This window comes from Danio rerio, chromosome 8 (genome assembly GCF_049306965.1).
Source record: "Danio rerio strain Tuebingen ecotype United States chromosome 8, GRCz12tu, whole genome shotgun sequence".
NCBI classification, from domain to species: Eukaryota; Metazoa; Chordata; class Actinopteri; order Cypriniformes; family Danionidae; genus Danio; species Danio rerio.
Window position 1 is genome coordinate 57,854,862 of NC_133183.1, and position 13,894 is coordinate 57,868,755.

At 34.7% G+C, this 13,894-nt stretch overlaps 1 protein-coding gene and 1 long non-coding RNA gene across 23 annotated transcripts in view; one reads left to right on the top strand and one right to left on the bottom strand.

Annotated features, from left to right (window-relative positions):
• The window catches only part of prdm16 (PR domain containing 16), a 476,324-nt gene that overhangs the window by 24,050 nt on the left and 438,380 nt on the right, over nt 1–13,894 (top strand). The window lies entirely within an intron of this gene.
• LOC141375935 (uncharacterized) lies at nt 11,202–13,644 on the bottom strand. Its single transcript, XR_012384769.1, has 2 exons — nt 13,490–13,644; nt 11,202–13,404 (listed from the first exon to the last, which is right to left on the bottom strand). It is a non-coding gene; the product is annotated as an uncharacterized lncRNA (long non-coding RNA).

Here is a 13,894-nt window from a genome sequence, read left to right on the forward strand (position 1 = left end):
CGCTATTCCTTCATGCTGTCCCAACATAGTTTAATTAAGTTAAGTGGATTAAACATAAACAATTAAGTTATTTAAAAAAAAAGTCTCACAAAGTGTGTTGTTTCAGCTCATTTTATATACACTCACTGGCCACTTTATTAGGTACACCTTACTAGTACCGAGTTGGATCCTCTTTTGCCTCCAGAACTGCCTTAATCCTTCGTGGCATAGATTCAACAAGGTACTGGGAATATTCCTCAGAGGTTTTGGTTTTGGCATGATAGCATCACGCAGTTGCTGCAGATTTGTCAGCTGCACATCCATGATGTGAATCTCCCGTTCCACCACATCCCAAATGTGCTCTATTGGATTGAGATCTGGTGACTGTGATGGCCATTTGAGTACAGTGATTTCAATGTCATGTTCAAGAAACCAGTCTGAGATTATTTGCGCTTAATGACATAGTGTGTTATCCTGCTGGAAGCAGCCATCAGAAGATGGGTACACTGTGGTCATAAAGGGATAGACATGGTTTGCAACAATACTCAGGTAGTCTGTGGCATTGTCACAATGCTCAATTGTTACTAATGGGCCCAAAGTGTGCCAAAAAAATATCCCCCTCACCATTACACCACCACCACCAGCCTGAACCATTGATACAAGGCAGGATGGATCCATGCTGATTTATGTTGTTGATGCCAAATTCTGATCCTACCATTCCAATGTTGCAGCAGAAATCTGACTCAAAATTTCATCAGACCAGGCAAAGTTTTTCGAATCTTCTATTGTCCAATTTTGGTGAGCCCGTGCGAATTGTAGCCTCAGATTCCTGTTCTTAGCTGACAGTAGCGGCAACCGGTGTGGTCTTCTGCTGCTGTAGCCCATCTGCCTCAATGTTGGACGTGCTGTGCGTTCAGAGATGCTCTTCTGCAGATTTCGGTTGTAACGAGTGGTTAATTGAGTTACTGTTGCCTTTCTATCAGCTGGAACCAGTCTGCCCATTCTCCTCTGACTTCTGGCACCAACAAGGCATTTGCGCCCCCAGGACTGTCGCTCACTGGATATTTTCTCTTTTTCAGACCATTCTCTGTAAAGCCTAGAGAAGGTTGTGCGTGACAATCCCAGTAGAACAGCAGTTTCTAAAATACTCCAGCCCACCTGGGACCAACAACCATGCCACATTCAAAGTCACTTAAACCAGCTTTCTTCCCAATTCTGATGCTGAGTTTGAACTGCAGCGATCGCCTTAATCATGTCTACATGCAACTAAATTAGTTGCTGGCATGTGATTAGCTGATTAGAAATTTGTGGTAGCAAGCAGTTGGACAGGTGTACCTAATAAAGTGGCCGGCGAGTGCAAGTAGTTTGAACAAGCAGTAATTTTTTTTTGCGCAAGTACAACAGTTTTATGAAATACACTGTAGAAATTGCTGTGTTCAACAAAATTCTTTCATGTTGTCCCAACATAGATTGATTAAATTTGCTTAATTAGGCTGGCTTGTGTAGCAAGCCAGACTATTGTTATCCTATTTTTCTTCTGAGACTAAAAATTAAACTCTATCTCCTCCTAGAGCTTTCAAGCTATGACCACCAAACTCACACCAGACCTCCAAACTGGTCTGACTCGGGTTGCTATATCTTTTCCGACTGATCCGACTTTTGGTTTTCCAAAAAACGTCCCGGGACCGTCTGAAAAATCCCATTGACTTAACATTGGACCAAACTTTGTGACCTCATAACTCTGCATCAGACTGTCCTACAGGCTTCTAACTGGGCTCATTTAACTCAGACTACCTAACTGCCAATAACTGATGAGCTTTTAACTTTCTGGCCACACCCTAGCAACCACTTTTGGGACCCTAGAAACTGTCCCATAGACTTCCACTGCAAAAGACTCTCATTGACTTTACATTGGGTCAAACTTTGTGAGCTCATAACTCTACATCAGACTGTTGCACAGACTTCTAACTGGGCTCATTTAACTCACTACCAATAACTGATGAGCTTTTAACTTTCTAGCCACACCCCTAACAACCAGATACGGCACCCTAGCAACGGTCCCATAGACTGCAATTATAGAGGCTCAGATTGATATCGTCATGCTGCAATGTGATAGAGACATGGGTGTTGCTTTTAACTGTTCCTACTGGCAAGAAGCTTTGATACATCATCAGTCTAAGCTGACAATCCACTCCATAGCAACAAAACAGACTAACCTAGCAACGATATAACAGCAGCTATATCTCAGTATTAGAACATCGTAAAGAAGCGGGGGTTGGCTTGTTTGACTCATGCTAGCACACCATCCATCCATCCATCCATTCATCCATCCCTCCATAATCTATCCATCTATCTATCTATCTATCTATCTATCTATCTATCTATCTATCTATCTATCTATCTATCTATCTATCTATCTATCTATCTATCTATCTATCTATCTATCTATCTATCTATCTATCTATCTATCTATCTATCTATTCATACTTCTATTATTCATACTAAAACTGTTTAAACTAAATAAACTATTACCATCAGGCTTTCACAAGCCAGCCTCAAAGTTTGTTCTCAAACTTTAAGAATCTAGTTGTTTTTACAAGTTTAAGTGGATTGAACATAAAACTATTAAATTGTCCCCAAAAACCCTCAAGAATTATGTTGTTTCAGCTCATTTTAAATAAGTAGTTCGAACGAGCAGGACAAAGTATTTTGTGAGTCAAGTCCAATCACTTAAATGTAATCTTTTTCAAAATTACAGTCCGATATTCTGTTCTTCAAATCAAGCGGTCAAATTTAGGTTTCATAATTTGTAATCGCAAATGAGGATAAACCATATCCACAATAATAAAAAAGCTGAGGATTAAGCAGCTAGAATAAGGCCAGTTTAGCTGCTGTTTTCCATCAATGAGACCTTTTCTCCGGGCATCTCTGTGGATTTGAGTGATTTAGAGTGTTTGGAGGGCACCCGCACAAGACTACTTTGTGACTTCTGATATTTGCTTTTTTCTCTCCCTCTCGCACTCTTTTTTTCTCCCCGTCGACTCTTCCCACATCCTTCAGCTCGCATAAAGTGAAGATCCGGTTTCGGAGTAGTGTTTTATGGGCGGTTAGAATACCAGCCTGTGTGTGTGTGTTGGGTTTTTTTGTCCTCTCCTAAGCTGACCATTCACAAATGTCTCTGAGGTTTCAGAAGATGTCAATTAAAGTTTTAATTGGGAATACGTTATTCGAAACAAATGGCTTTCAGTCAACGGCCTGTCAGTCAGATTGAAGTTCCTGATGTTGGGATTATTTTCAGGCTTTTGAGGTTTTTAGGGAGTTCCTCACTGCACATTGTGTTGTTGTGACAACTCTGGCAACTGTTACTGCTTTGCGGAGGGAATGATGTAAACACGCAACGCAGCCATGACTCGGATTCAGATTTCAAGGCAATAACGCGTGAGAAAATTATTTAGACGTGCACTATATATATATAAAGATTTTATTTCAAGGAGAAAACATGTTAAACTTCATGCTTCAACTGCAATTAATAACATGTTTCTTATTTGGTTTATTAAAAAAATGACCTGTGTTTCAAAAAATATCAATATTTACATACAGTAATTCAATATATGGTTATAAAAAATGATTTTTTTTTTTTGTATTTTAAACAACGGGCGACACAGTGGCTCAGTGGTTAGCACTGTGGCCTCACAGCAAGAAGATCCCTGGTTCGAGTCCCAGATGGCTCAGTTGGCATTTCTGTGTAGATTTTGCATGTTCTCTCCATGTTGGCTCCGGTTTCCCCTAGAGTCCAAAGACATACACAAACTAAATTGACTGTAGTGTACAAGTGTGAATAAGAGTGTATGGATGTTTCCCAGTACTGGGTTGCAGCTGGAAGGGCATCCGCTGTGTGAAACATGCTGGAATTGTTGGCGTTTCATTCCGCTGTGGCGACCAATGATAAATAAAAGGACTAAGTTAAAGGAAAATTAATGAATAAACTAATTTTAAAGGACACAAATAAGCAACATGGTAGAGAAAGAGAGCGGTTTCCACAAAAATGAATATGCCTGCAAATATCTGCTAACTAAGCTGAGGTGATTACCTAAAATTTGTGCAAACCCATTGGTATTGAGGTAGAAAATGGTTCAAATTATACAGTGACAATTTGACTAAGTAGTAAGTAAACCTGTTGTAACTTGGAAAAATTAATTTGACTTAGTTTGCATATACATAATGTAATTACATATAACTATTGACTTTACAAATATAAATAAGCATATTCTTGTATGTGTAACGTGTATGCGTATACAGTATATACAATATATATATATATATATATATATATATATATATATATATATATATATATATATATATATATATATATATATATATATATATATATATATATATGTGTGCGTGCGTGTGTGTATATGGACAGTGACAATTTGACTACACTTATAAGTGAGTAAACCTGAACCTGTTGTAACTTGAAACTATTAAGTTGATTTCATGTTTATAAATATGCACATATAATGCGCATAAATAATCGTTCACCTAAAGAATAAAAATCCAACATTTAAAATGTAGTTTTCACAATTTTTAAGTTAACTAATTTTGTAAATCTGAATTTTTATTACAATGCATTTATTTAAAAACATTTAAGGCAACAGGCATACAATATATATTTAAGTAAAGTCAACTTGTAATTTTTAACTTGCCTGATTAATCGCAAATAAGTTAAAGTTTGTGTTTAGATAATTAGCTTATAAGTATTGTGTGTGTGTGTGTATAAAATACAAAACTAAAATATTTACATATATATTTATATGTATATGTAATTTGTATTAAAAATATATATTTAATTTAAATATATAAATAAGCATTTCTAATGTGTGTATATGTATGTGTGTAATTATACACAGTATATACAAAATTGTGTTAAAAAATCTGTGGATTATATACACTTATTTGGTAAACAAAGCAAGTCTCTTATATAAACGATCTACTAAAAGAGATAATAATTTTACAGTTGTATACAAAATGTCTATATATATTCATTCATTTTCTTGTCAGCTTAGTCCCTTTATTAATCCGGGGTTGCCACAGCGGAATGAACCGCCAACTTATCCAGCAAGTTTTTTACGGAGCGGATGCCCTTACAGCCGCAACCCATCTCTGGGAAACATCCACACACACACTACAGACAATTTACCCAACCCAATTCACCTGTACTGCATGTCTTTGGACTGTGGGGGAAACCGGAGTACCCGGAGGAAACCCACGCGAACGCAGGGAGAACATGCAAACTCCACACAGAAACGCCAACTGAGCCGAGGATTGAACCAGCGACCTTCTTGCTGTGAGGCAAACGTGCTACCCACTGCGCCACCGTCATATATATATATATATATATATATATATATATATATATATATATATATATATATATATATATATATATATATATATATATATATATATATATATATATATATATATATATATATATATATATATACGCACTGTACACCAATAATTGGCAGTTCTGTACACATCCGTTCAGTGTGAGTGTGTCACAGTCAGATGAGATGAGCTCTGGACAGGCCTCCAAATGTTTTCTGTTAGGTCTCCTGAGAAACGCAGACTTTTGATCACAGTCAAACTGACTTTAGCTTTTCTAGCCAATTATATGATTCATTTCCTCTGCTATTGTGAAACTCACTGCAACATGTCTTCATAATAGAAGTCAGAGGTGCAGGGATGGTCAAAAGCTGTTGACAGATGCAAATATGTATTTGTTTATATATCACTTATTTGCCATGCTCCTCATTGTATCTGCTTTAGGATGATCATCGCTCTGTCCCCTAACTGCACCTTTATACGCCACATGGGGTCCATTATCTTTGCTTTGTTTATTATTCTTTGGTGTTTGAATGGCATATTTGGAATGTCAGCAGGTTAAAGGTCGCGGGTTTAGGTTGTTTTAGAGCACACCGGTTGCCCTCGCTACTTACTACAGTTACTGCACGTGGATCAAGTTCAACTCTGTGTGTGTGACAGAAGATCTGGCTAATTTTCCTGCTGCAGAGTTAGTTACACAGAAAATCAATCAAACATTTAAACCAGGTTTTGGTCTGGTCTTTGATGGGTCAGATTTTTTGATAACTAGATTTCAGACAGCCGTCACCAACGCTAAAAGGCAACAGGCTCTATGTTATCGCGTATCACAGCATGTTAAGAGCTTGGCTTTTGCACATTTATTCAAATGCTTAGGGCATTATGATCATTTCATTATACGTATGCAGTGTTTTGTGAGAAATTTCATGAGACCTCAATACAAGTTTTTGGTTTGAATACATATTTAATAGCACCATTCTTAAATGAAAGTATAAAGGTTGGTTAAGTGTAATACTCATTCATCATTCATTCATTTTCTTTTCTGCTTAGTACCTTATTAATCAGGGGTCGCCACAGCAGAATAAACCACCTACTATATTATTATTATTGTTATTATTATTATTATTAGTATTATTATTATATCCAACAGAATATTTTAAAACTTGAATAACTCGTTTTGTCAACATTTTCATAAATGAGCCTAATTAGCTTGATTTACTTTAGCTAAGACTGGCAAATATGGTTACATAATAAATTTGACTTAAATTACATTTAAATCAATCGAAATTAAACATTTTCCCAGTGTGTAAAAAAAAAAAAAAAAAATATATATATATATATATATATTTAATATCTATAATAGAAATATATGATATGAAATATATATATATATATTTCATATCATATATTTCTATTATAGATATTAAATAACATTTGTTACAAAAATCATTCTAATATGCTGGTTTGGCACTAAATGATTATTGATGATCATTAACTTTTTAGGAATGAGCCTTGTTATTTTTGTTATTATTAATGTTGAAAACAATTTTGCTGATTAATAGTTTTTAAAAACCATGAAACCTTTTCAGATTTGTTTTTCTCTGGATGAATAGAAACGTTCAAAATGTGTTCATTTAAGTGTAATTTATTTATTAATTCACTTATTTACATTAAATGTTTTTCCATCATCATTACAACAAGTGGATTCATTTTTCAGAATAAATAAATAACATTACAATAAACATTAAAAATCATAAGTATAAAAATATTCAGAATGATATATATATATATATATATATATATATATATATATATATATATATATATATATATATATATATATATATATATATATATATATATATATATTCTATACAGCTTAAAGTGACATTTAAAGGCTTAACTAGGTTAATTAGGTTAACTAGGCAGGTTAGGGTAATTAGGCAAGTTATTGTATAATGATGGTTTGTTCTGTACTATTGAAAAAAAAAAACAGTTTAAAGGGGCTAATAATATTGACCTAAAATAGTGTTTAAAAAAAAAAAAAAAATGCTTTTATTCTTGCCGAAATAAAACAAATAAAACTTTCTCCAGAAGAAAAAAAATATTATCAGACATACTGTGAAAATTTCCTTGCACTGTGAAACACCATTTGGGAAATATATATTAGGACTGAACAATATATTGTTTGAGCATCAATTTCGCAATATGTTTCTCCACGAGTCACATTGAAGGATTAGATTATATACTAAAGAAATAAATATAATATTGAATATTAGTTTTGAAAATTATTCATACAACGATGACCATGTTATTTTACGTTTGATTGTTTAATTTCGGTGCTTCAGTACTGTTAGACTTTCTAAAAAACCTCAAAGCCCTTTCAGGTATATATATACCTAATATATTTAACATAAATAATGGGTTATGCTAAATAATAAATATTTTATTAATTATTTGACATTTTGGCTTTACAAAATTCACTTTTTCTAAGTATATAAAACACTTTTGCACATTTAATTTGAAGAAGATATCAAAATCAGATTTTTTATGAATAATTTTAAACTTAGGTCTGTCATTAATTTCTTTGATTTCAGAGGTTTCCAAGTCTTACACTTGTAACTCGGCATTATAAATGACAGTTAGGGACCCCTAGCGTGTTCGCTACAGCACACGCGTGCATAAACGTGCTGAAACGGTATCGGTTTGTGAACGGGATCGTCCCTCCCTCTGTGCATGTCAGCACTCTCTCTTTTAATTAAAACTAGGTGTGGGACTCCTGCCTGTTCTTTTGACACCTCCCTATTTATCTACCGGACACAGTTCAGGGCGAGACCTGTGCAGAAGGGAAGATTTTTTGTTTTAAGAGACTTTTTCTTTGATGCCAAGTTCCTCCCGGAGAAAAAAAAAAGAGAGAGAGCCGCCACATCTGAATCGAGTTTGCTGAAATAACAGCAAATGTTTGTCTTGTATTGTATGGCACGCCGTTTGAAAAGCAATAAAGCCCCTCTTCCAGCGCCTAAAGCACCTCTTAATAAAATAGTCAAGAATAACTGCTTTACCCTAATCTCTGCCATAGATTACAAGGCTTGGGGCGGGAAATTAGCAGCAGACCCCCATGGCTCTGTCATCGGCGACCGCTGAACTTTACGTGTCTAAGAGGGCAGCGTCCTTTTTTTATTTTTTATTGAAATGATATTAGAAGCAACATGTGGCTAATGTGATCAGATTTTCCAAGGCCTGGGCCCGATCAGGGGTGAAGAGGCTATGGCTACAAACACACTCATTGACAAATAAGTGTCCCGCTGCTAAGGGTCAACGATGTGTGAGGATGTGTGTCTTTAAGGAGTGTGTTTGTGTGCATGTCCGTTTGGCAGTCAAATAAATACATTTAATAGAAAACGATCACAGTGGGATTGACGATTCAAGTGTACAGACTAGGGCTACATGGTATTGAAAATTGGATATATATGAATATATTTTGAGCAGATGATTCGAATGTCTCTATTTGAAAATATGTAATTCATTTCAATCAACCGGGATGATTAAGTCTTTTTTTATGCAGTGCATCTGCATAAAATAATAAATAATATATTGCAAATATATAAAAATAGGACAGGACTGAACAATATATCATTTGAGCATTGATATTACAATGTGTGCATCCACGGTAGTCACACTGAAGGATTAAATTATGTACTAATGAATTATAATTACATAATATTTATATAATATTATATTTTTAATGAAAAATATTATATTAAATATTACTTTTGAAAATTTTTATTACAGTGATAGTTTCATTAAAAAATTTGATTGTTTAATTTCTGTGTTTCAGTACTGATAGACTTTCTGGAAAACCATGAAGCACTGTTATTTAACGTTTGTCGTATTTATATACGCTTGTAATTTATTTTAGTTTATGATAGAAAAAGAGTTAATCACCCCAAATGATCTAAATTAATGAAATCTTTCCAAATAGAGCTATTCAAAACTGGCGAAATTGTATTCATATCGCAATATATATATCTCAGCAAAACAAAATATTGATGATTTGAATGTCTCTATTTGGAAAGATTAAACATTTGAAATAAAAATGTAAATAAACGGGGCAGTCTACCAACATTCGAGAACAGAGAGTGAACCATCAAACGACAAATAACATGGTCATCATTGTATAAATAATATTTAATGACATCTTTATCTTTTAATCGTCATACATAATCTTAATCGACTATTGTGGATACACACGTTGTAATATCGATGCTCAAACGAAACCTTGTTCAGCTTTAGTACAGACTCTTTATTAGCTCAAGTTAAGCAGATGGGTTTAGAGCAGAGATGCCCAAACTAGGGCCTGCTGGCTAAAGTTGGCCCATGGAAACCTTTAATTTGTCCCCCCAACCAATCAGAGAAGAGATAAAACAAATAATGGGTTTGGTTAGGTCGAATCCCTTAATCAGAGATAGTCATTTCTAATTTTACATAGTCTTTTGTTTAATTGCTGAGCTACAAAAAAAAAAAAAAAAGAAATTAAATGTTTCATTTAAAAGTGAATTCATCAACTTTGTTAAAAGGGTAATGAAACACTAAAACACATCTTTTTTTGAGAGATATTGACAGATATATATGTGTGGTACGTTGTAAAAACACTATTAGGACATATATTTCACTATTGTGTGTTACAAGATTGTTTATGGTTTTATTGTAAGAAGTGCATTATAAAATGTAAAAATAAATATAATTATTCATATGATTAAGTTTATATATATATATATATATATATATATATATATATATATATATATATATATATATATATATATATATATTATTATTTTGTTTATTTTTTTATATTATTAAATTGGGAAGTTACCATGGCAACTATAATGTTATACAGTTTGGGATATTTAGCTTTGGCCCACAGCCCTCAATCAAGTTTGGTTTTTGACTTTACTTCTTAAACTTGGCATAAAATAAAAATCAATAATTTCAATAATAATGTTTTATTGATTATTCCTACAAATATGCAAATTAGAGACTCCAGAATATTATTTGTCACTAAAATTCAAACTACTTGGGTGCACTTCGGTTCTCCCCACAGTCCAAAGACATGTGCTCTAAGTGAATTGAATAAACTAAATTGTTCATAGTGTTGGTGTGAATGAGTGTGTATGGGTGTTTGCCAGTACTGGGTTGCGGCTGGAAGAGCATCCGCTGTGTAAAACATATGCTGGAATAGTTGACGATTCATTCTGCTGTGGTGACCTCCGATATAGAGACTAAGCGAATGGAAAATAAATAATTATCTTTAACTTCCATTGTATGGTCTAACAAACTGGAAAACGTCACAAATATGACACGAGAATGACATGAGTTTGAGCAAAGGATGAGTCAATTTTCCCTTTTTAATGAACCTTTAAAGAACTATCAGATAATTACTGTATTGCCAGTCAAAATGGAAATGATGTGAAATAGATGAAATACTGAATTCAAAGTTTCCAGAAATTGAATAGGAACAAAACAGGTTCTAAGAGAGGTGAATGTGGATGAGAAGTCTTGACACTCTTTCAACATCTGAAAATGGAAAAATAAGGCAGTGAAGACATTTCACAGATGCATGAAGGCGATGTTTTCTCCCTGGTACACTCTCAGAAATAAACGTACAAAGACTCACTAGGGCAGAACTGAAAGGTGCACTTTTGTATATTTTAGGTAAGCATATATAGTCCTTTAGGTACTAATATCTACTGGAACATTAAAGAGATACTTCAACCATTTTGTCTATTTGTTCTGTTCGTCTGTTGAGCATAAAGTAATATAAATTCAATTAGATTCAATTCATGTTTATTTCTATAGCGCTTTTACAATGTAGATTGTGTCAAAGCAGCTTAACATAGAAGTTCTAGTAAATTGAAACCGTGTAAGTCCAGTTTTCAGAGATGAAGTTCAGTTTAGTGGTTTAATTCAGTGGTTTAATTCAGTGGTTTAATTCAGTGGTTTAGTTCAGTGGTTTATTTTCACTGCTGAAGGTCTAAACACTGAAGAGCAAATCCATCAGTGTGCAGCTCCACAAGTTCCAAACCAAGCAAGCCAAGCCAAACGCCTCTTAATGGCTTACACATTATGCTGATGGTGTAAATGTGATAATTTTGCAAATATTTGATTCAAATGGTCTCACTGATAGATATTCTTAATATGTATATTGAGAATTATATAAAAAAAAATATGCATTAGTAAAACTTTACTGCTGGATAAATTAAACATGTTTAAGTAGGTAAATGTGAATATATACATACTTTTCCCCTCTTTGTTGTAGTTTATTGCTAATAAAGTCAATAAAGTTACCCAAACTGCATTATGCTGTCTTACGCTATTTGTTAAACATTTAGTTAAGCAACAATCGATTGGGACATAATTAGAGCTGCACGATTCTGGCTAAAATGAGAATCGCGATTTTCTTGCTTAATCTAAAGTTCACGATTCTCTCACAATTCTGTAGATGTAAAATAAAGCTTAATATGAGATTGTTTTTTCTAAAACATATGGTAAAACAACAATATTAATATTATGTGTAGGTCTACTGATTTCTATACATAATTATTTTCTACTTATAATAATTCTGATGTTGAATTATGTTTGGGATATAGGCTTATACTTGCAATCTGTCATTGAGAACATTATTAGACCATTTAATTCACTGATGAAATCAACATTATATAGGCTAGAGTGGTTATACTGACACTGTAAACATTTATTTTCATGCACAACTGTGTGTTCGGTATGAAAGAAAAAAACATCAAATGCTTGTCGCTGTCATAACTCTAAAATGCGATATGATTATTTAAATGAAGTGCACACTTTCGGTTTTATTTTCACGGCTAAGTGCTGTTCATACTTCGCGCGCGGCTCTGAAACGATCACTCTGTGCCACAAATTGAATAGTATTTACAATTTTATAACCTGTTACTCACAGCATATGCAGGTTCTGTTCACTGAAGTAGACGCGTGTGCGTCAATCAAGTAGGGCACGCGCCCGCACAGTCAGCAGCTCACGTCACATGTGATTTCCCGGCCGCGAATACATCATTATACGAAGGCAAAAATTACATTTTTGGGTAAATTATACCTTATAAATACAGTATGTGACTCTTTTAACATCATTTAGAGGTGTCCATGTCGCTGAGCAACGTGTGTGAAACAACGAATTTGCTTCTCTCCTGAACTTGAAAATATGATTGCCAGAATCGTACAAATGCTAGATTAAGATTGTCTAGGGGGTTGAATCGAGATCGCGATCGTTTTCCGATTAATTGTGCAGCTCCAGACTTACTATGCCTATTACTAAATTGTAGTATTTTCATACCAATTTAAACTACCCCATCAACAACAAAAAAACAAAAAGAAAGAGCTTTGACACTCTGGGAAAGAATGTCTGAGTGCTTCAATTACATCAGGTTTCCCCATTTTTTTGTGTGTGTTAGAATGTTAAAACTCCTATGAATTGTCAGTCATTGATATGGCCCCCCAACAATGAGTTTGAGACCCCTGCTTTAAGGTGTCAACGTGGACCCTTTCACTAGAAATGTGAATCTTCTTGAAAGGTTCCTGCCCATTGAGAGATAAGGTAGAGGAGAATGAGAGAAATACATAAATGTACATGGAAAAAAGTTCATGTCAGAAAAACAAAATGCTGGACATGTTTAAAATTAAGATGGTTGGTGTCTTTTCAAATATTTGTGTTTGATGTTCAGGTCCAGCCAAATAATCTGTTTGCAATCAAAAATGAAAGTACTTGGTGAAACATTCGAAACGTTAATAAAAGAGATACCTCTGGAACATGTTTTTACTGCTGAGGGTATAAAAACCAACGATTTTAAATATTATTTTACTGAGCACCTGGGCTTTCTGTGGCCCCTCCTGTCCCTCCGCGGGTTTGTATGCAGTAGTGGGGTTTATTTTCCCAAGCGCCTCTCGGGTATGATAGAATTTGAGTGCTCACACATATGAGCTCATCGCTCTACTGGTGGGCCACAACTGCAAAATGTTAACTGTCATCAGGATAATTTAAGTATTTGTAAGTTGTTTCCTTTGCACCAAACAGAGCGATATCTCACGTTACCTTTTGGTCTCATCATGCACTTTTCTCTGATCGGTCATTATCGGAGCACCAATAATGAGATTTATGCCAAGCTTCTTTTCCATCCCCCAAATGTTTTGCAGCGTCCACAAGGCTTGATTCAATTACGACGTTGGGTCGTTCTCAGATCTCAAGTCCGTTTTCAATTGAAGGAGGTCATGCTTCGTGTTTCTCATTGTCTTGACAGACTTTTTGAACTAATCAGATCTGGGAGGGGGGGTTCACAACTGGTTTCGTTTCAGGTCTTCAATTGTACGCACGTCCCCCCCTACCAAATTGGATTTTCAATCAGGTCGGTGTCCGATAGCGTCCAGTGTCCGCTTTGAAGTGGAGGAACTTTCTCTGTCCCCTCAAGCCAGAGCCGCTTATCTGTTGCGATGATGGACT